Source organism: Leopardus geoffroyi, chromosome C1 (genome assembly GCF_018350155.1).
Source record: "Leopardus geoffroyi isolate Oge1 chromosome C1, O.geoffroyi_Oge1_pat1.0, whole genome shotgun sequence".
Classification (NCBI taxonomy): Eukaryota; Metazoa; Chordata; class Mammalia; order Carnivora; family Felidae; genus Leopardus; species Leopardus geoffroyi.
In genome coordinates this window covers 19551258-19573514 of record NC_059328.1, presented here as the reverse complement: position 1 = coordinate 19573514, position 22257 = coordinate 19551258, and the positions used below count along the sequence as shown (strand labels likewise).

Genomic DNA, 22257 nt, shown 5'->3' with positions numbered 1-22257 from the left:
AGTAGTAATATTGACACTGCTGTTTTGAAACTATGATAGATATTTAAAGATCAAGCAAATAAGCGTGTTAATGTCATCAGGCATCAAGAATTTCAACATCTGAGAAAAAGTTAAAAATATTAAGCCTAGGATAATTTTAGATCTGAGTTAGATAGCAGAATGAACAAAGTACATATTGTCCTCTTAAAAAATGTGTTTTCTAGCTCTCTGCTGAAAAGGCCTAGAAACAATCACGAACCCAGTAGTAACAAACACCCCTAATGCACAGATTTGATCTCCACGTACCATTTTCCAGTTTCAAAAAAATTAAAAAGTAAGCAAAGAGAATCAAGGCTCCTTAGATAAATGGCTGGTTCCAGATCTGGATCATGTCATGCCTGGAAGCCAGGAAGCCATCAAAGACTATTGGGGTCACGTAAGGATGACTGAGGAACCGATATGAAGGGGTCCCACTGGCCAAAGATGGAACAATTTCGGCATTAAAAGAACAATAATGACTTCAGTAGGTTATAACACATAAAATATATAAAAACCCATTAGTTAATAATAATGATACTTAAGGAAAACAGCATGTTTGTTACCCATGGAGTTTTATAGGGAGTCAACTAATTACTGTGAACATTGATAAAGGGAAGTAATCAAACATTTTTTTTCTGGTCATTCCTCCGGTTATATTGTACGTAGGCAAATAGTAGGTAAAAGTTATTTTTTTGGTAGAAGGATTCCGACTAATAAATGCAAAAGAAACGATAGGATTAGAAACTCATGATTTTGCAAACCTTAGTGAAGTAATGAGTCTAGGTGAGGATCATGAAATGATGCTAAAACAATTGGATAAAAGGTGTTGGGGAATTTTGTAATGGAAAGCTTAGGCTGACAGTGCTTGAACCCAGTGATCAAACTTAACATCACCAGGATTCAGCGCTCTCCAAGAAATATTGTTGCCTTAAAAAGCAAAAAAGAAGCTAAGTCTAATCAATCCAAGATCTAATTACCGGTTTAGCAGAAATAAGGGAGATAGACAAATCAGCCATAATCAGCCAAACTCAAAATGTGGGACATTCTACTACACAAGTGACCTGGTTTTTGCAACAAATTCATGGTGTGAAATTTCAAAAGGAAGACAGAACGTTAAAGCATAAAAATCAAGACACTTGCCAAATGCAATAACCTCATTTGGATCCTGATTCAAGCGAGCCACTGTCAAAAGACATGTTTGGTACAATCAGGGAAATTTGAACATGGACTGATAGATTAAATTAAGGAATTATTGTCCTTTTTCGTTAGGTGCAATAATGGCATAGTACCTGTGAAAATAAAAGCCTTTTTCAATTAGAATAGCACATGGATGTGTTACGGATAAAGTGTAATGAGGTCTGGGCTAGGCTTTACAACCCCACAAGCGGTATAGCAAACAAAAAGAGGGAGGAAGATTGGTAAAATGTTGATAGTTGTTGAAACCTGGTGCTGGGTACATGGGGTCCACTATTCTACTTTGGTATATGTCTGAATTTTTCCATTATAACAAGTTAGACAACTATGCTCAAAAAATTAAATGACGGTTTTAGACAGGTGGGAACTTGGATGTAGCAATCCTGCCCCCTTGTGGCAGGTTCTATTAGTACAGCTGGTGCCCCAGCCTTTAAGGCAGGTCTGAATTCCCAGACGGGTCTAGAGCCACGTTGTAAAATCTCACAAGAACCTTGGGAAATGAGTAGTATTAGTACACCATTTCTTTTTTTTCAACGTTTATTTATTTTTGGGACAGAGAGAGACAGAGCATGAATGGGGGAGGGGCAGAGAGAGAGGGAGACACAGAATCGGAAGCAGGCTCCAGGCTCTGAGCCGTCAGCCCAGAGCCTGACGCGGGGCTCGAACTCACGGACCGCGAGATCGTGACCTGGCTGAAGTCGGCCGCTTAACCGACTGCGCCACCCAGGCGCCCCTAGTACACCATTTCTAAGCTGAGAAAAGGGAGACTCAGAGGAACTCAGTAACTTAAGTTCCTAAGAAGTCATTGGTGGACCCAAGACTCCAGGTCCAAGTCCTATAAATTGCTGTGTTTCCAGACTTTACTTTTCCTATCTGAACAAAGGGGTCCCATGCAAAGAGGCAGGTGGAAATGCCCCTAATTACGATAGGTCCATAGGAAGCAAATCACTGGGGAGCAATTTTGCCTGTAAAACACAGATAAATATAAATAGGTACTATAAATGTAAATAAAATAGGTAATATTCATATGCCTCCCTGTGCCAGCACTGTGCAAACAGTACACTTTTACAACCGAGGAAGCAGTGGTTCTAAGAAGACAGAGTCACACAGCTAGGAAATATCTGAATTGGGACTTGAACCCTGGTCTGACTACAATGCCCATGTGTTTTTTAATTAATTTTTTGAGATATAGTTTGCATACAGTGGAACGCTCACATCTTAAGAGTATAACGATTGTGTTTTGAAGTTCAACTATTTTAACTATAGTATCCTGCTTGTCTCACTTTTAGCATGGCTAGAAATATTAATTTTTTCATGGATAGTTTTTTTTTTTTTTTTTTTCTGCGTAGGAATGGGAGCCATGAAAGAGAAGAAAATGGTCAAGAAAGGAAGCTTGCATGGTAAGGTCAAAGTTCACAGTTCTGCCTAGAGCTGACCAGCCCTCTGATAACTTTTTTTTTTTTTCCTTATAGGAGAGGGTGGCTCCTATTTTTATCTCCTGTCTTCTTTTAGAAGAATCTCCTCATGCCCTCTCAGCCAGTTAAACATACAATTAAGATCCTACAATGGATCTCAAATGGGTCAGGTTGCCTTTCAGGGCCATTTGGCAGAATGTCTGGAGACATTTTGGTTATCACACTGGGAGGGTAGGTGCTGCTGACATCCAGTAGGTAGAGACTGAGGATGCTGCTACAATGCGCAAGAGAGTCACCCACTGCAAAGAATGATCCTGCTTAAAATGTCAATAGTGTGGAAATGGAAGTAACAGCAGTAGACCAACTATGCAAATGCAGCTTCAGGGCAAGTCTCAGTCTCCTTTCCCACCAGGCTGCTGGCCCTAAATTCCTCCTCTGCAGAAATTCTGGAGGCATGACTGATGCTTTATCAGAGACATGGTACCCTCTGAACTCATCTCACCCTAGGCTAGTCACAAGGTGTTATCAACATACTACTAAATTATTAAGGACGACTAACCAGGCCTACTAGTGACTGTTTGGGGAACAGCTCCTATCTCGCCATAGCCGGCAGAATCCCCATCCGTGTTCTCTCCCCTCTCCTTCCCAGCCACATCTCTGCAGGGGGAGGCTGATGGAGAAACTCCTTTAAGGAGAGTGCCAGCTCTGGCACTAACATGCTTTGTGACCTTGAACAAGTCTCCCTGTTCCGTGCCTCAGTTTCTTCATTATACATAATGAGGGGACCAGCTCATCCCTACAGATCTTTCCAGCTCTGACACTCTGATTCTTTAGTTCTACACTTCCACCAAGCAGATTGAAATGCTTATTTCTGATCCAGCCCCCAAACAAGTGATCTAGGGTACCAAGAAGGTCGTGGGCCAGGCACAACTTCAGCTGTTTTGTCTTTGGATGGGTCCTAGTTGTCTCCTCAGTGAGGACTGAGAACAGTGGAGCAGCTAGTAGTTAAGACCAACCTCCCCATCCCCTGTCCCTGGTGCCAAGAGCTGCTGCTAGGCGGTGTCCCCATCTGATAGCCAATATGGTTGAGGAGGGCCACAAGACAAGGTCCCAAGAGCATCTCAAACTGAGGATTCATTCAGCTCCTCAGCAGATACTAAGATGTTGGAGCTTTGGCTGCCCCTGGCCTTTCTGGAAGTTGTGTGTTACAAGGGCAGAAACCCAATCAAACTGACTTAAAAGGAATAGTTGGCAGGTGTGCCTGAGAGGAACTGAGATGGGAATACCAGCTGCAGGAAAGGTTTGATCCAGCAGCTCACATATCACCAAAGACTCAGCTTTCTGTATGCTGCCTCCCACTTTGCCGACTACATCTTAAGGCCGGCTTCTCTGATGGGCCCAGGTGGTAGGCAGCAGTCCCAGGGGTTCAGCCTCAGGAGTTTGCCCCTGCAGGAAAGAGAAAGTCAGCCACTCCATTCCGCAACAACAGTCCTGAGATTGAGTCTTTGGGTCTGATTGGCTCACTAAGGATTGTGGGCCTTCCTTGATCAAGCTCTGTGTCCTGGAGAATAGGGCTTATTTACTGGTGGGGGCAGTTAGCAAATATCACTTCACAAACTCCTCCCAAAGAGTTATCTGTGCCTGGCACATGGTGGGCACTTTATTCATCCATTAAGTCAACAGCTATTTAGTGAGCAACTACTATGTGCAAGAAATTATGCTAGATGCTGGTGAAAAGGCAGTGAACAAGAAGACAAGGTCCCTGCCCTCATAGCCTAGCCAGGGTGACAGATACCTAAACAACCGAAGACAGTACAATGTCATTCAGTGCCACAGGGGGTTACATGAGCCCAGAGGAGAGACCCGAAATTGTCCTTACATGAAAGGGATACAAGGTCAGGGAAAGCTTTAAACAAGAAGTGACATTTAAATTGAGATTCAAGGGGGTACCTGGGTGGCTCGGTCGGTTAAGCATCCGACTTCAGCTCAAGTTACGATCTCATGGTTGGTGAGTTCAAGCCTCTCCTTGGGCTCTGTGCTGACAGCTCAGAACCTGGAGCCTGCTTCAGATTCTCTGTTTCCCTTTCTTTCTGCTCCTCCCCTGCTCACACTCTGTCTCTCTCAAAAATTAAACATTTAACAAATTTTTAAAAAGAGTCTTTTGTGTTTTGTCCTGCTCTGTTTTTATATTACTTTTGCTTTCCTTTCCTTATGTTCATCTGTTTTGTATCTTAAATTTCTCATATGAGTGAAGTCATATATTTGTCTTTCTCTGACTAATTTCACTTAGCCTGATACCCTCCAGTTCCATCCACGTAGTTGCAAATGGCAAGATTTCATTCTTTTTGGTTGCCGAATAATACTCCATTGTATATATATCCCACATCTTCTTTATCCATTCATCCATCGACAGACATTTGGGCTCTTTCCATACTTTGGCTATTGTTGATAGTGCTGCTATAAACATGGGGGTGCATGTCCCCTTTGACACAGCACAACTGTCTCCCTTGGATAAATGCCTAGTAGTGCAATTGCTGGGTCATAGGGTAGTTCTATTTTTAATTTTTTGAGGAACCTCCATACTGTTTTCCAAAGTGGCTGCACCAGTTTGCATTCCCACCAACAACGCAAAAGAGATCCTCTTTCTCTGCCTCCTCGCCAACATCTGCTGTTGCCTGAATTGTTAATGTTAGCTGTTCTGACAGGTGTGAGGTGGTATCTCATTGTGGCTTTGATTTATGTTTCCCTGATGATGAGTGAGGTTGAACATTTTTTCATGTGTCGGTTGGCCATCTGGATGTCTTTGGAGAAGTGTCTATTCATGTCTTTTGTCGATTTCTTCACTGGATTATTTGTTTTTTGGGGTGTTGAGTTTGCTAAGTTCTTTATAGATTTTGGATACTAACCCTTTATCTGATATGTCATTTGCAAATATCTTCTCCCATTCCATTGGTTGCCTTTTGGTTTTGTTGATTGCTTCCTTCAGTGTGCAGAAGCTTTTTATTTTGATGAAGTCCCAATAGTTCATTTTTGCTTTTGTTTCCCTTGCCTCTGGAGACGTGTGGAGTAAGAAGTTGCTGTGGCTGAGGTCAAAGAGGTTTTTGCCTGCTTTCTCCTCTGGGATTTTGATGGCTTCCTGTCTTACGTTTAGGTCTTTCATCTATTTTGAGTTTGTTTTTGTGTCTGGTGTAAGAAAGTGGTCCAAGTTCGTTCTTCTGCAGGTCGCTGTCCAGTTTTCTCAACGCCACTTGCTGAAGAGACTGTCTTTATTCCACTGATATTCTTTCCTGCTTTGTCAAAGATTAGTTGGCCATACGTTTGTGGGTTCCTGTTCCTGTTTCTTAATAGGGCCCAACCCCAGTTGAAGGGGGCAGAGGTGTGCTGATCAGCCTTAAACGTCCAACATGAGTCAGGGGGCAGATCCTGCAGGGTCCGGTAGACCCTGTTATGGATCTTGAGATAAAAGTGGGTCATCGAAGTTGTTTTTTAAAATTGTGGTAAAATATATATAACATAAAGTTGACTTTTTTTTTTTTTTTAACCTTAAGTAAGTCTCCACATCCAGCATGGGGCTTGAACCGACGACCCTGAGATCAAGAGTCAATGCTCCACTGAATGAGCCAGCCAGGTGCCCCAAAGTTGATCATTTTTAAGGGTACAGTTCAGTGTTAAGTACATTCACAGTGTGGCACAGCCATCACCATCCATCTCCAGAACTCCTTCGTCTTCCGAAACTGAAACTCTGTCCCCGTTAAGCACTAACTCCCCATCCCCTCTCCTTCTCAGCCTCTGGCAACTGCCATCCTACTTTCTGTCTCTATGAACTTGCCTATTCCAGGTAACTCATAAAAACACTGTATGATATTTAAGAGTATTTGTCCTTTTGTGTCTGCCTTCTTTCACTTAGCATAATGCCTTCAATTCATGCATCAAGCGTCAGCATTTCTTCGCGTTAAGGCTGAATAATCTTCCATTGTATGTACACACCACATTTTGCTCACCCATTCATCCTTCCATCACCGACGGGGTTTAAGTAGAGATTTTAAACATGATCAGATTTCCAGTTTAAAAGATCACTTAGCTGCCAGGTGGAGGTTGGACCAAGGGTGGCGGGAGGAACGGAGGGAAGTTGGCTGCAAAGGTCTAGGCCAGAGGCGATGGGTGGTGGCATAGATGAGGCTGTGACCAGGAAAGAGGGGACAATTAGACTGAAGGGCAGGTGGGAGATTGTACAGGGTCTGGGGTTTGGAAATTTGGCATGAGAAGGAGGAATTGTCAAAGAGTGTGGGGCTGACCTCAGTTTTCCTTAAGGACCCAGATCTGAGGGAGTCCGCTGAGCTGAAGATAAGATGTCCTCTCCTCACATGTCAGAGCTTCCTTCTCACCAGCCCTACCTTCTGGGGAACACAGACTGAGCCACCGAGAAACTTTCTCATAAGCTGGCTTTCCCTGTGGCCTTCTAACAGAGAGAGGGCACGCCGGTATGCACATTCTTGTTTCCCTGACTGTTCAATGTATCTTGGTAAATTCCTAGATTGATATCTGCTTTAGTGATTGAATCTGCCTCTGCCGCTTGGTTTTTGTTAATCCATCAGTGAAAGATGAATTCCCTTTCTTTTTTTTTTTTAATTTTTTTTTTTAACGTTTATTTATTTTCGGGACAGAGAGAGACAGAGCATGAACGGGGGAGGGGCAGAGAGAGAGGGAGACACAGAATCGGAAGCAGGCTCCAGGCTCTGAGCCATCAGCCCAGAGCCTGACACGGGGCTCGAACTCACGGACCGCGAGATCGTGACCTGAGCCGAAGTCGGCCGCTTAACCGACTGAGCCACCCAGGCGCCCCAAGATGAATTCCCTTTCAGTGTGCTTCGAGAAGTCATGGTTCTGATGTGGTAAAGCTCAGCCCCAAACTCAGGACCAAGAGAGATGCTGCCTAGTGAGCTGTTCTCATGCCCGTCAGACCTCTGTCGCACTGTATTATATGCCGGGAATTCTTAAAATTCTAGGCGATTCTAGCCAAGAAGGCAGGTGCCTGAGCTGCACTCTGGTTATGCTGTGTGGTTGTAGCTTGCTCCTCCCACTGCTGGTGGGACCCCACAACATTGTAGGGAAGCAACCTGTCAATGTTTACTGAGTACCCTTTCAAAAATCAATCCCATTTCTGAGAGTCTAGGCTAAGGAGGTAATTGAAAATGCGACAGCCCCTGTAGCATTATTGATAACAGTGAGAAACTGAAAGCAAAAAATGTGTCCAACAATATATCGATAGGATGGGATATTCCGCAGCCATTAGAAAGTAGGCATTCCCAAAAGAGTAGGTCCTCTTCTTAAACAGGTGAGACTAATCTTTGTGGAAGTGGGGTGGTTATTGATGGGGAAGGTGAAGGAGTCTTCTGGGGGATGGAAATGTTCTGGATCTTAACCTGGGTGATGGTGACGTGGATGAGTACATATGTAAAAATTCCTTGAACTCGGCACTTCCTGTTTGTGTTCTCTGTTTGTGTGATGAGACCCGATGGAGAAGAATGAGTTCTGAAGGCAATGCCCGCTAGAATGTAAGCTCCTAGAGGGGATGGCTTTGTCTGTTCCCGCTGGTGGCCGTGTGCCCAGAGCCCAGAGCCACGCTCAGCACGGACCAGGCCCGCAGTTCAATCCTATTGGACGATTATAGAAAACGTTTGGGATAACACGTTAAATGAAAAACAAGTCCCAAGGCTGCGCGGCTCTTCAGTACGCTGCGACTGTCGAGTTGTAAAAATGATGGGCAGGAGAATAATCGGAAGGAAATGGAGTAAATGTGGTTGTGTTGAATGGTGCAGTAGGGGGGAGGAGTTTTTAAAGTTTCCTTGATGAACGTCTCCTTTCCCTTCTGTTATTCTGCACGGAACATCGCTTGGAAATAGCCGATGATGGAGTGTAACACTGATTGAGTGCTTATTCTGTGCCAGGCTTTTTAAGCTTGCAGAAACGTACCCTTTACTTTTATTAACTCGGTTGATTTTCACAACAACCCTAGGGACGTGGGCGTTTCTCCCTGTTTTACAGACAGGGGGACAGAGGCCCGGAGCAGTTCAAGAACCTTACCGAAGCTACACGGCCCTAAGTGCCAGACCTGGAAGGGAGGCCCAGCAGTCTGGCGGTAAGTGGTTAAGCGACCACTGTGCCACGCCGCCCCTCGAAAGCTAATGCCAGGCGCCTAGATTTGAGGCCTTTGCGACTACGAGCCCAGGGACAAATGGGCCTCTTTGCTTTCCTGTCCCTGTGATTGACTGTCTCTCCCAAATAGTCAGACACCTCAAAGGAGTGAAGAGATGTGTGAGGGATGGAGAACCAGAACCGCAAGAGAAGAGGTGAGCAGAGGGGTAATCACAGGCCGGGTTTCCCTGTCGCCCGCCTCCCCACACCAGAAGCCCGGGGAGAGCACCTCCTCTCCCAGGCTGGCTCTGGCCCTGCCCCTCGGACGAACAGGCCCTGTCCTGCCTGGAAGCTCATCCCCTCCCATCCCCGGTACGAGTCAGCTCTGCTCCTGGAGGTTAAGGGGACTGGGCCACCGTGTGTACCGGGACTTGAGCAGGACACACGCCTTTGGCTCCGTCCCCCATAGGAGTGCTTGCTGCTGTTGGCAGACAGTTTTGCGTCCCTGCCCGGCTACTCCCTGCTGTGAGGCCCGGGGCAACTTACTTGACCTCTCACCAGCCTCAATTTCTCTGTATATTAAGCGGAGGTAGTAAAAGTACATGTAGGGATTGAGCGCAACAGTGTGGGTGATGCACTTGGCACTGTGGCCCTCAAAGCAGGGTAACTGGTATGTCATTATCATCATCATCATCATCATCATCATCATCATCATCCTGCCACCCTCATCCTCTTCAGGGTCATGGGAGGCTTGGAGAGATGGGCTGAAAGGCATTCAGAGGTCTTGGCTGCCAGGATGCCTTTCTAATCAGCACCAACGTCAGGCTCCAGCTATTAATACCCAGCCAGCCCCACCAGTCCGTAGATTTAGCGTTCCAAAGAGGAGGTACAGAGGTGGAGAGGGCGGATCTGGGGAACAGGTGGCTGAGGACTGGAGAAGGAGCCCTTTCTCTGTGGGAACAACCCTTCCCAGCCTCGCAGGCCGGCGACTTGGCCTGTCCCCCAGACACCCTCCACCTGTGGTCTAGGGTCTGGGAAGGTGTGAAATTCCTGCCTGAAGCTGAGCTGCAGGCAGTCAGACTCTCAGTCCCCTAAGGGCACAGCACTGTCCTTCCAGGAATCCAATGTCCCGAGTGAGCAGGGCCCCCCACTTGGGCCTCCAGAAAAGACAAACCAGCTCATGGCAGTGTGGAACGTGAGGGCGGAGACGGCCCCCGGAGCTCCCAATCTCTCCTCCTGACTTAGAGCACAGCCTCCCGTACACAGCTGGGTGACGGGGCAGATGGACGCGCCCCAGCCTCAGTTTCCTCCGGTTCCCTGGGAATAATCATTTTCAACCCTTTCGCACCATAGAAGCATTTTCGCTCGGCTATGGAAAGAACAAATGGAATGATTCACGTGGAGCACGGGGCTCAGTGCGCAGTAAGTGTGCGGTGAAGAGACCAGTTTCTTCATCTTATACATGACTTCTTGTTCCTTCCTGCATGAGCGGCGGCAGACCTCAAGGAGCAAAGATCTTCCGGGAATCTCCCAGTCCCCCACCGGAGCTAACAATTATATCCATGAATGTTTCTTTGTTTTCTTATACTGATTAAAAAAAAAATTTTTTTAATGTTTTATTTATTCTTGAGGGAGAGAGAGACAGAGCATGAGCAGGGACGGGGCACAGAGAGAGGGAGACACAGAATCCGAAGCAGGCTCCAGGCTCTGAGCCATCAGCACAGAGCCCGACGCGGGACTCGAACTCATGAACCATGAGATCGTGACCTGAGCCGAAGTCGGACGCTCAACCGACTGAGCCACCCAGGCGCCCCTCTTATACTGATTTTTGAAAAATGAATAACCTATTTTTAATTTTTTAATGTTTATTTATTTTGAGAGAGAGAGACAGAGAGAGAGAGAGCGTGAGCAGTGTAGAGGCAGAGAGAGGGAGAGAGAATCCCAAACAGGTGCCACGCTGTCAGCAGAGCCCGATGCGGGGCTTGGTCCCACTAACGGTGAGATCATGACCTGAGCCGAAATCGAGAGCCAGATGCTTAAATGACTGAGCCACCCAGGCACCCCTAATAACCTATTTTAAAAACATTATTTATTTATTAAAATTGTTTTCAATGTTTATTATTTAATTTCAAGTGAGAGAGAGAGAGAGAGAGAGAGAGACAGAATGCGAACGGGGGAGGATTATAGAGAGGGAGGGAGACACAGCATCTGAAGCAGGCTCCAGGCTCCGAGCTGTCAGCACAGAACCTGAAGACGCAGGGCTGGAACTCATGAACCGTGATATCATGACCTGAGCCGAAGTCATATGCTTAACTGACTGAGCCACCCAGGCACCCCAATAACCTATTTTTTAGAGCAGTTTTACATTCACAGCAAAATTGAGCAGACGGTGCAGACAGTCCCCATATATCCCCTGTCTCCCCCATCAATATCCACCACCATCAACATGATGCACCAGTGTGGCACATTTTTACAATCAATGAACCCGCTTTGACATGTCATTATTACCCAAAGTCCTTAGCTCGCATTACAGTTCACTCTTAGCATGTAAGAGTTTCTGTAAATGTATATGACATGTATCTACCATTATAGAATTATACAGAATATTTTTACTGCCCTAAAAATTCCATATGCTTCACTTATTCATCTCTCCCTTTCCCCAACCCCCTGGAAACCACTGAACTTTTTACTGTCTCCATATTGCCTTCTTCAGGATGTCATAAGGTTGGAATCACACAATATATAGCCTTTTCAGATTGGTTTCTTTCACTTAGTAATATAATATGCCTTTAAATTTCTTCCATGTCTTTATGAGTGGCTTGATAGCTTGCTCTCTCTCTCTCTCTCTCTCTCTCTCTCTGTGCTGAATAATATTCCAGTGTATGGTTGTACCATAGTTTATTTATCCATTCACTTGCTGGAGGACATCTCGGTTGCTTTCAAGTTTTGGCAATTATGAGTAAAGCCTCTATAAATATTTACATGCAGGTTTTTGTGTGGGCATAAGTTTTCAACTCATTTGGGCACATACTGAGGAACCTGATTCCTATATCTTCTGGTAAGAGTATGTTGAGTTTTATAAGAAATTGCCAAACTGGGTTCCAAGGTGGCTGTGCCATTTTACCTCCCCCCAGAATGAATGAGAGTTCCTGTTTCTCCACATCCTTGCCAGCATTTGGTGATGTCATTGTTTTGAATTTGGGCTATTCTAATGGACGTGTCATGGTATCTCATTTTTGTTTTAATTTTCAATTCCCTAATGACATATGATGTTGAGCATCTTTTCATATGCTTATTTGCCATCCATATATCTTCTTTGGTGAGCTCTTCAGATCTTCTGTCCGTGTTTTAATTGAGTTGTTCATTTTCTTATTGTTGACTTTTAAGCGTTCTTTGCCGACGTTGGGTCACGGTTCTTTATCAAACATGTCTTTTGCAAATATTTCCTCCCATCCATGGCTTGTTTTCTCATTCTCTGGATTGATTTTTATTACTGATTCTGTTTTTTTATTCTTGCGATTGAAAAAAAAGTATTCTTATAAGTATGTGTTACATGAATAGCATGTAGCTTGGTTTTGCCAGTGCCTTCCTTCATCTATGAGGGACCCCACTTTGGTCAGATGTACCAGGCAGTCTGCATGTTCAGTATTGTGGCCCAGAGAAGGAGCGTAACTTGCTTGAGATCGCACAGCATGTTTGCTAAGATGATATATCCCTCTCATGTGCTTAGCCTTCCCAGTAACCAGAGAATTGTCTTCTTTGGTCTGTGTGAGACTCCTGGAATGCTGCTTTTTTTTTCTTAACTTTAAACGAATTAGGTAGACCGTCAGGTGACAATAGCAGGTATTTTTCATAAAGGAAAAAAGAAATTAAAAAGGCCTCATCATCATGCCATCTCAATAAATCTTTTTCACTTTTCTGACAGTTTTGTCCGTCCGTCTAGCAAAGGCTGGGACAAAATGTGCACAAAACTGTCATAGTGATCATCGTGGTTTCTTCTTTTTTATGTTACCTTTTCCCAGGTTTTAGTTTGCAAAATGATATTTGAGAATGGCTGCTTAATATATTTTTTTAATTTTTTTATATTTATTTTTGAGGGAGAGAGAGAGAGAGACGGAGCCTGAGCAGGGGAGGGGCAGAGAGGGAGACACAGAATCCAAAGCAGGCTCCAGGCTCTGAGCGGTCAGCACAGAGCCCGATGCGGGGCTCGAACCCACGGACCGCAAGATCATGACCTGAGCTGAAGTCGGATGCTTAACCAACTGAGCCACCGGGACTTATATCTTATTTGAAGCAGCCCCCCTGACTGTAAGTCTCACTCCATCCCACTGTCCTGTTTTCTTCTCTTGATAGTATTTATTACTCTCAGAAATTATCTTTATTTATTTTCATGTCTGTCTTCTCCTAACAGAGAATGTAAGCTCTGTGAGGCCAGGGGACTTTTCGATCTCACTTGCTCTGTGTCTCCAGTGATTACAACAGTGCCTGGCACATAGCCTATCAATAAATATTTAATTGAAATATTTAATTGACTCAAGAATTCAGAAGACCACAGTTTTCTGAGTTGGTCATTGACTACCCATTTTTTTTTTTTTTTTTTTCTGACTAGTCGACTTGTTAGTTTATTTCAGGGGAATCAAGTGGTTGGGGAGGAGGGTTTTGGATTCCTCTCTCCCCTTTGTCATTTATTAACTTTGTGACGTTGGCCAGTATATTTAGCTTCTCCGAATCTAGGTTTCCTTATTTATAATGAGGGTAATATCAGTGCCTGCCTTGTAGCCACTACAAGGTAGTTACTGTGAGGATTTAATAAAAATAATACGTGGCAAGTGCTTAGCACAATGCGCATGAAATACAGCACGAGTGACATTAGCCGTTCATCACTGGCACCCTAAGTACTCCCCAGGTGTTGTTACATGTGATCCTCAAAACTGCCCAGATTACAGGACCATATTTGTGTGTGTCTGTGCAAATCCACTGAGTTGCACATTTATTTGTATACCTTTCTGTATTTGGATTGTAGTCGATAGAAAGTTTGCCTAACAACAGCAAAAAGCCAATGAGGTAGGAGCCGTCATCATCCCCATTTTACAGATTGGGAAACTGAGGGTCAAAGAGGTAAGTCATTGGCTCAAGATCACAAGAGAGCTGAAGCTCTGGGACCCGTGCTCTTAACAACAGCTCTTCATGCCCCCACGTGCTGCCTGGCCTGTTCAAACACTCAGTAAACAAACAGTAGCTTTTATTGTGGTTAACATTCAACATGTTTGTTGTTGAAAAATTTTCTTCTATTTTCTTTTATTTTTTTTAAGTTAATTTATTTATTTGTTTTGAGAGAGAGAGCAGGGGAGGAGGAGAGAGAGAGGGAGAGAGAATCTCAAGCAAACCCCATGCTCAGTGTGGAGCCCCACGTGGGGCCCAATCACAACCCGAGCTGATATCAAGAGTTGGATGCTCAACCGACTGAGCCACCCAGGCACCCCTACATTTTTTTCTTCTATTTTAAATAATGCTTCAGAGTACATCTTTGGGCATTTTTGGCTTTTCTCTGCTTTTGAATTATTTCCCTTAGATAAAACCCCAAGGATAGAATTAACGGCGGGAAATGCCTAGAGAGCTGAAGTGACTTTGCTCAAGGTCACATATAAGCAGTGGTGCTTGGAGTAGGGCCATCATGCACAGTTGTACAGGTTGTTCACTTCACAAGGGCGATTGATCCAGGGGTAAGTGGGCTTCCCAGAGGAGGTCCAGTAGGAGCTGAGCCTTTGGCAATGTTTGAAGGGGCAGAGGTAAAAGGGCATTCCAAGTAGGGGCACATAGGAGAAGAGAATGAGGAGAGCGTGATGGGGAAACCAGTTTCAAAGGAGCAGAGAATCAGAAAAAGGGGGATATGAGGAGATAGGTAGGGCTGGGTCATTCATTCATTCCCTAAGTATTTGCTAGGCTCCTACTGTATGTTGGGAGCTGTGGATACAGCAGTGAACAAGCCCATCCAATCCTGGTACTCATGGAACAGGTACTTTATTGGTTGGGGGTGGGGACGACAATTGACAAGGAAATTGAGTAAAACAATTATAGATTTTGAAAAATAGTTGGACAAAGTAGGTGCTGAGTCCAGGAACAATGCGATGGGGACCTATTTAAATAGAGTGCTAAGGAAGGCCTCTTTGGAGAGGTAACATCTTAGTTGAGAAGGGGAAGACTATTCCACGCAGGGCACCCAGCACATGCAAAGGCCCTGAGGTGGGTGCTACAGAGAGGACATTCAAAGCCAGACACGAGAGGGTCTGGAGGAGTTGTAAGTTCAGAAGTCATTTCAGACAGTCTCGAGGAAAGGACTCTTGTCTCCATCCCAGTCTGATCTTTCTTCTAGGTTCAGTTTCATTTTGTCTACTGGTTGACCCCACAAAGCAGTCACCTCAAAGTTACACATCTTCCCCAACCAGCTTTCTATCTCCAGTTGTCCTTCTAGTTCTCTACACTCTCCCAGACTGTTGCTAAGCTCCTTGATTCTTCCTTCCTCATTCCCTCACTTCTATCCCTGCTTTGGCCACCTTCCTAGACCAGGGAAGCAGCCAGGTAGTCTCATGCCGGGGGCCACACACACAATAAGCACTTTGGAGGCATGCAGACATGGGTTCAAATCTCAGCTCTGCCATTCAGTATATCTCATTGGGGCTTGGTTTACAGGGAGTTAGTTATATGGTGGCTAGGGAGTCAAATGAGATGATGATGTAAGTGACAGCATCTGGCACACAGTAGGTATTTGATAAATGACAGTGCCTTGCCCTTTCCCTACCAATCTTGGGAACCATCTTGTTTTCTTCATACCTTGACTCTTCATATTTGGGAAGCAGAGAGATGGTAAAGGTCAGGGTAACCACCAACTCCCTAAATATCTCTTTGGGGGAATCAAATCCCCAAGTATCCCCTTTTCCAAGAATTTTAAACAGATAGCTTAATTTGTAAGTACAATACCTACTATTAACTGAAGGTTTACTACGTGCTGGTTACCGTGCTAAGTGCCTTACATACACTCTTTTCTTGTCCTCATGACAGTCCTGTGAAGGTATTTCCATTGCTATCCCCATTTTATAGCTCAGGAAACAGATTCAGAAAAGTAAAGCGACTGGTCTAAAGTCACATAGTTCAGGGATGAAATTGGGACTTGAGCCCACATTTTTCTGGCACCATAAAAACCTGTGTGCCCAACCACCAGGCAATCCTGTCTCATAGCCTATCCGGCTAAAGCAGGGAGAACCAACATGTTTCACTTCTTGAGTGCAGAAGGCCCAGAGGTGAGAGATTTCCTGAATCCCATAATGGACCGGACACTAAGCTGCAGACCCACAACTGCCCCAGCAGAGCAAAATCAGTGGTCTAAGACCTCAGGGTGGCCTAGACCTTCATCCCTAGTGCTGGAGGACCTCCCCACGGCAACAGAGCCATAAACACAAGCAGCTCTTTCAACAGGACGCTGAGCCTGAGTCATGGAGTATTTATAGATGGGCCTCTACTCTTCCCTCAGCTCTGCCAGGATTTATCAGGTTCACTTGGGGCTCGGAGGGTGACAACTTGTTTATCATCCAAGGTGCCCAAGCGGGCTGTTGGGACATTCTCCGAGAACGAGGTCTGGTGGCCTGCCCGTGTTTAGACCTGACCTGACCCCCATACATCAGACTGAGGCAACATCAGCTGTTCCACCTTCTCCCAAATACCCCCACACCCAGCCCTCCCACAACCACACCCACACCCAGTGAACTTACGGTCTCAGGGTAAAATGGGACAGAAATGTTACTTCTCTCCGGAAGACATCTTGGATTACTCTGGAAAGGTTAAAAATTTTCCCTAGCCCCACTGCTCTTGGGGAGTGAAGCCTCACATTGGTCAGATAATTGAATTTGTCATAATAATGTTAACTAAGGACGTTCTCTGTACCCGATACTATGCTAAGAGTTTTAACATTACTTTGAAAAAGCCTCAGAATAACGTTACAGGTTGGATATTAATTTAATATCACCTTTATAGATGAGGCAACTGAGGCTCAGAGAGGTCAAGTAACTTGCCCAAGACCGCCAATCAGTGGGGCGAGCCTCAAAAAATCTAGGTCTTCCTTGGTTCCAGAGCCAAAGCTGTGGGTGACCTTGGGCCAATTACTTCCCCTCTGAGCCTCTGTTCCTTTATCTGTAAAATGGAGTACTAATACCTACCTCTCATAGTCGTAAGGACTGAATAAAACTGGTATGTCGTGGGCTCCCAACCACTGATTGCTGACCCTATTCCCCAGCCTCAACAATCAGTAATTTGGCTTATTCTAAGCCACTTAGGACAATTAAGCAGGTCACACTGGACTCAAACTTCAGGGACTTGAATCCAGGACCCAGACTCTTCCAGTCACCACTGCCCCACCCTTTGTTCCTTCCCAAGAGTAGGGGCAGAGGAATGAGGGAGTAGAAGGGGCGTCGGGAGGTTAGGGGGTGGCTGTGCTGAGAGGCACAGAAGACAGACCATGCTCTCACTCTCGGGATCTGTTTTGGATGGTGCCGGGCTCCAGGCTGCTGGCAGCTAGAGCTGGAGGTCTCAGTGCTGAGTTAACAGAGCAGCCCCTGGGGCCATATTTAGTGGTTGAGTGCTGACCCCAGTTGGGTGGCTTGGCTGCAGGCACTAGGCAGAACCTGCATTTATAACCCCTAATAGGTGGCCCCTGCAAAAAACTGGTGGGCTGGCTTTCTGAGTCTGAGTCTGAAGGCAACCCGCTCCTCTCTGATGTCTTGGGCCCCTCCCTCCCCAGCCCAGTGCAGGGCACCCAACTCAAGGTTCAGACAGATTTGGGTTCAAGGCCTGGCTCTTCCACTTAATGACCTGTATGACCTTAGGCAAGGTACTTAACCTTGGCGTCCTGATCTAGAAATGGAGATCATCACACATGCTTCATAGGGCAGTGATGATTAAATCAGGTCCCCTTCTTTCTTCCCCTCCCCCGCTACCACTAGGGCCCATGACCTCTAAATGTACTCCCTAAGGCCTTGACCTGGGTGTTCCAGGGGTCCTAGGCTGCTCACCTCTCACAGTGCTTCCAGAAACCCTACTCCTAAGTCCCCTCTGGCCTGTTGGCCAGGGCCCAGCTCTGACAGAGGTGACGGCCCAGCTTCCTCAGTTGCAGCTCAGATTTCCTGCTGGACCTCAGCAAGAAGCCCCAGCTCTTTGAGACTTAATCCATAGGAACAGTGACTTTTTAAAAAGTGGGATTTCTTTCCAGCCATTTTCTATGCCTGTACAACATTTCTGATTTCTATGCTTCTTTACATAAACATAGATATAATCTTAACAGAAAAGAATCAGATTACATACAAACGACGTCTGTCTTTCTGCTTGTGGCTAACAATATATTGCCGACATCTTTTGATACTGGTATTCAATATAGAAAGCTCAAGGTCATTTTTTTAAATTAGAGAAATACTTCTGTATATATGTACTTTATGCATGGGCAGTCGGAATTCTTATTGGGGTATGCTTTGTTTTATTTTTAAGTAAACTTTTCCTTGAAGTATAACATACATTCAGAAAAGTGCACAATTCACAAGGATACAGTTCAAAGCACCCTCACAAAGGGAGTGTACCTGAATAGCTCAAACTGAGATCAAGAACCAGATCATGACCAGTGCTCCAGAGTCTGGCTTGTGACCCCTTCCGGCCCCTGCACCAAGGGCAGCACTCTCTTGATTTCTAACAGCTTAGATTAGTTAGGGCTTTTTTGAACTTTATAAAGACAGAATCATGTACGTACTCTTTTGTTCAACATTCTTTGAGATTCATCTATGTTGTTGCCCGTGGCAATATTTGTTCATTCTCACTGCTGTATAGCATTCACCGTGTGACCACACAACAATTTATTTGTTCGTTCCATTGATGGACACTGGAGTCGTTTCCAAAGTTTTGCCACTACAAGCAATACTGCAAAAAACATCCTTGTATTTAAATGGATCTATGGATCTGATTATCTATTTAACTGTCTCTAGTTGGCTAAATGTATCTTTCTGTCATTATCTTTCTAGGATTTTGATAAGATAGATGCCTCAGAATAGAATTGCTGAGTCACATGTATAAATACTTTACAGTTTGATTTTGTAAAATCGTACCCCCGCCCCAAGGTCAAGGGTAGTGGCAGTGTCTATTGCCCTACACTTTTACCAAAGTTGTATATTATTAATTTTTAATAGTTTTGCCAATCTGGTAGGGGGAAAATTAGATTTTATTGTGGTTTTAATGAGATTTTGAAAATTAGTGAGGAGAAGCCTCTTGCTTGTTTTTGTTTTGGGCGAGGGGGCATTGTCATTTATTCTCTTGTACATTGCCTTTTTGTATCCTTTGCTTATTTTTAAAACTTTAATGTATTATGGGTATTGACACTTGGTCTTTACGTGTGTTTCTACTGTTCCCAACGGTCACTTGTCTTTTAGCTTTGTTTATGGAGCAACTGCGAGTTTAAATATAGTTTGTTTTCCTCCTGCTTACTGTTTATGATCTGGATCGTCCTGAGGGTGTGTGTGGCAAACCCCAGGTTCAAGCTGGTGGGGGGAGAGCAGCAGGCCAGGTGGGGTGGGCAGGTGGCCCCCAAGACCGTTTCTCTGGAGTACAAGTACCTGAACATTCGGGCCAGCACTGAGCCCACGAGAACCTTGAGTTTGCTGCAAGCCTTCCAAATGCCATCTGGACCCCACTGTCAGGGGAGTCTCTCTGCACAGCCCAGGGCCAGTGTTACCTGGGCCGTAGAGGGAGGGCAAGTTTGAGAGCAAGGGTAAGCAGCCCGCCTCTCTGAGTTCAAGTCCTGTCTTCTGCTCAGGCTGCCATAACAAAATACCACAGGCTGGGTGGCTTAAACACCAGAAATTTATTTCTCATGGCTCTGGAGGCTGGGAAACCTAGACGAAGGCACAGGCAAGGTGGGCTCCATTCTGAGGCCTCTTCTCTTGGCTTGTAGATGGCTGCCATCTTGCTGTATGTTCACATGGCCTTCCCTCAGTGCATGTGTGTGAGAAGAGAGAGAGAGCGAGAGCAGGCTCTTTTGTGTCTCTAAGGCCACTAGTCCTTACCTCCCAAAGGCCCCATCACCAAATATGATCACACTGGTGTTTAGTACTTTGATATATGATTTTGGAGAGACACAAACAATGCCCCAAGCCATTTCCTAGAGGTGTAACCTTAGGCAAGTTACCTAAACTCTGTGGGACCCAATTTCCTTATCTATAAAATGGGCATGATAGTAGTGTCAACCTCATGAATTAATAAAGAAATTAATAGCTATAAAACACTTAGAACAGACCATGATAGCTGTTCAAGATAGCTGTCAAAGTTTCTTGCCTCCTGGTATTCATGCCCATCTGTGGTCCCCTCCCACACTATATCATGGTTGGTCTGTGTGACCAATATAGTGGAAATAATATTGTGTCGTGTCTGAGGCTAGGTCATTAGAGAACCTTCACTCTGTTGGATCACTCCATCTGGGGGAAATCAGCCACCATGCTCTGAGGATACTCAAGCAACCCTGTGGAGAGGTACACGTGCTAAGGAACTGAGGCTGCCCACCAACTTGCCGACCATGTGGGTCGGCCATCTTGGAAGTGGACCCTCCAGCTCCAGTCAAGTCTTAAGATAGAAGCTGCACTGCAGCCCCAGCCAACATCTTTACTGCAACCTCCTTAGAGGCACTGAACTGGAACCACTCTGCTTAGCTGCTCCTGAATTCCTGACCCACAGAAAACTATATGAGATAATCAATGTTTACTATTGTTTTAAGCTGCTAAGTTTTGGGAAAACCTGTTGTGTAGCCATAAAGCATACACAGACCATGGGGTTATTCATAGTAACTGTTCAGTAAATGCCAGCCGGTGTTATTCCCTTGACTGTGAAAATCTTAGCCACGGTGTTTTTCAAGTGTCTGTCATGTGCCAAGTATGTGCCATATGCTGGGCATATGGGCTCCTATCTCTGTGCCATCAATTTTCAGCAAGGCCTAGAGTGTTGGGGGCAGTCACCCCAAATCCTAGACTCTTGGGGTTGAAAGACCCAGAGCTATCGTTACTCAACCCAACTCTCATTTTCAAGATGAGCAAACTGAGACACAGAGTTCGTGTAACCCACCGTAGGTATCGGAGCTGATATAGAAGAGCCTGAACTAGAACCCAGATCCACTGGTGCCTGGGCAGCCCTTTTGTTGTTGCTCTGCCTTCTAATAAGGGGCCATTGCATCTTACAGTTTATAAAGCCCTTTCAGTATTTTATTTTGGGATCATCAATGCAGAGCCCCCTCCAGACCCTATTGGTATCCATATCCCTAGGGCAGTCTATTTCTCTAAAGGCCACCCACTCCCCAGAGCCCTTATAGCTGCCCACAATGGCTGTCTGGACCTGGAAACAACAGGAAGAGGCCTGTGGGGCTCCCGGCCCTGAGTGGTGAGATCCTGAAAACACTCTGCTCTTCTTCCATGGCACGTGGGCTTTACCCTGGCACCTGGGTCGTTGCATCACAACCCCAGATCCCACTGATCTGCCTCTGCCAACTGTTTGGTCTTTAGCTTCTGGATAAAGGACCTATCGGTTTGATCCTGTGATTTGGGATGACTCTTTGTTGAGGATGACACTGAAGCATGTGACAGAGAGCTCAAGCTGTAAGAAAAACAGTCTTCGTCCCCCACCCCCACCCCCCTCCCCCAACTTCTGAGGGTGTTCAGGCACCACAGAGGCTCCAGGGGAAATCCAGAGGAAGAGGCAGGGCAGATCCACCCTCTGGGACAGTCATAGGGGCCAGGACAAGAACGGTACATGCATGGAAGGGATCCATGGTGTACCAAGGAAACATTTAAGCAAGCCCAAGCTTTGCGGAAATGAAAGGGGAAACGGAGGATTGCTTCCTCTCCAGCATCGCCACCCCCAGGCCTGTGTCAACCAGTCACCCACCTCTGGAAGTCTTCTTCTGAGAACCAGGCCACTGAGGACATGGGGACCCTCGGGGATCATTTCTTAATGATTGATCCATTTGGCAAACAAGAAACTGAAGGTGGGTGTGCCTGGCTGGGCATCACATTGCTGGTCTCTGGCAGTTTTCTCCTCCAACCAAGAGGTCTCAAAATCTCAGGTTTCCAGAAAGTTCCCTCTCTAGTGACAGTCAAAAACAGCACAGACTTTGGGGTTAAATCATCCTTTCAGCTCTGCCTACACTAACTACGGGACTTAGGGAAACTCCATAATCAATCTGTGCCTCAGTTTCCTCATCTGTAAAATGGGGATAAGTATGACCTACTCATGGTTGTTGTGAGGACTGAATGAAATAGTACCATGAAGCTTTTAGTAGATGCCCAGACTCTTGCAAGCAGTATATCAATCAAAAATAGTGTAATAATTGGGAATGCAAGCTGGTGCAGCCACTCTGGAAAACAATATGGAAGTTCCTCAAAAAACTGAAAAGAGAACTACCCTATGACCCAGCAATTGCACT

General features: G+C 45.4%; 1 long non-coding RNA gene across 4 annotated transcripts in view; it reads left to right on the top strand.

Moving 5' to 3' along the window:
• Positions 1-22257, top strand: part of LOC123597399 — a 25536-nt gene extending 3279 nt beyond the window's left edge. The window contains exons 2-5 of one of the 4 annotated variants that reach the window (XR_006712108.1): positions 2562-2612; positions 6939-7108; positions 8673-8766; positions 10116-10334. This is a non-coding gene — a long non-coding RNA (uncharacterized LOC123597399). Of the gene's footprint in view, positions 1-2561; positions 2613-6938; positions 7109-8672; positions 10335-20226 lie in introns of those variants that run through there. The other 3 variants (XR_006712107.1, XR_006712110.1, XR_006712109.1) reach the window with 3 other exon arrangements.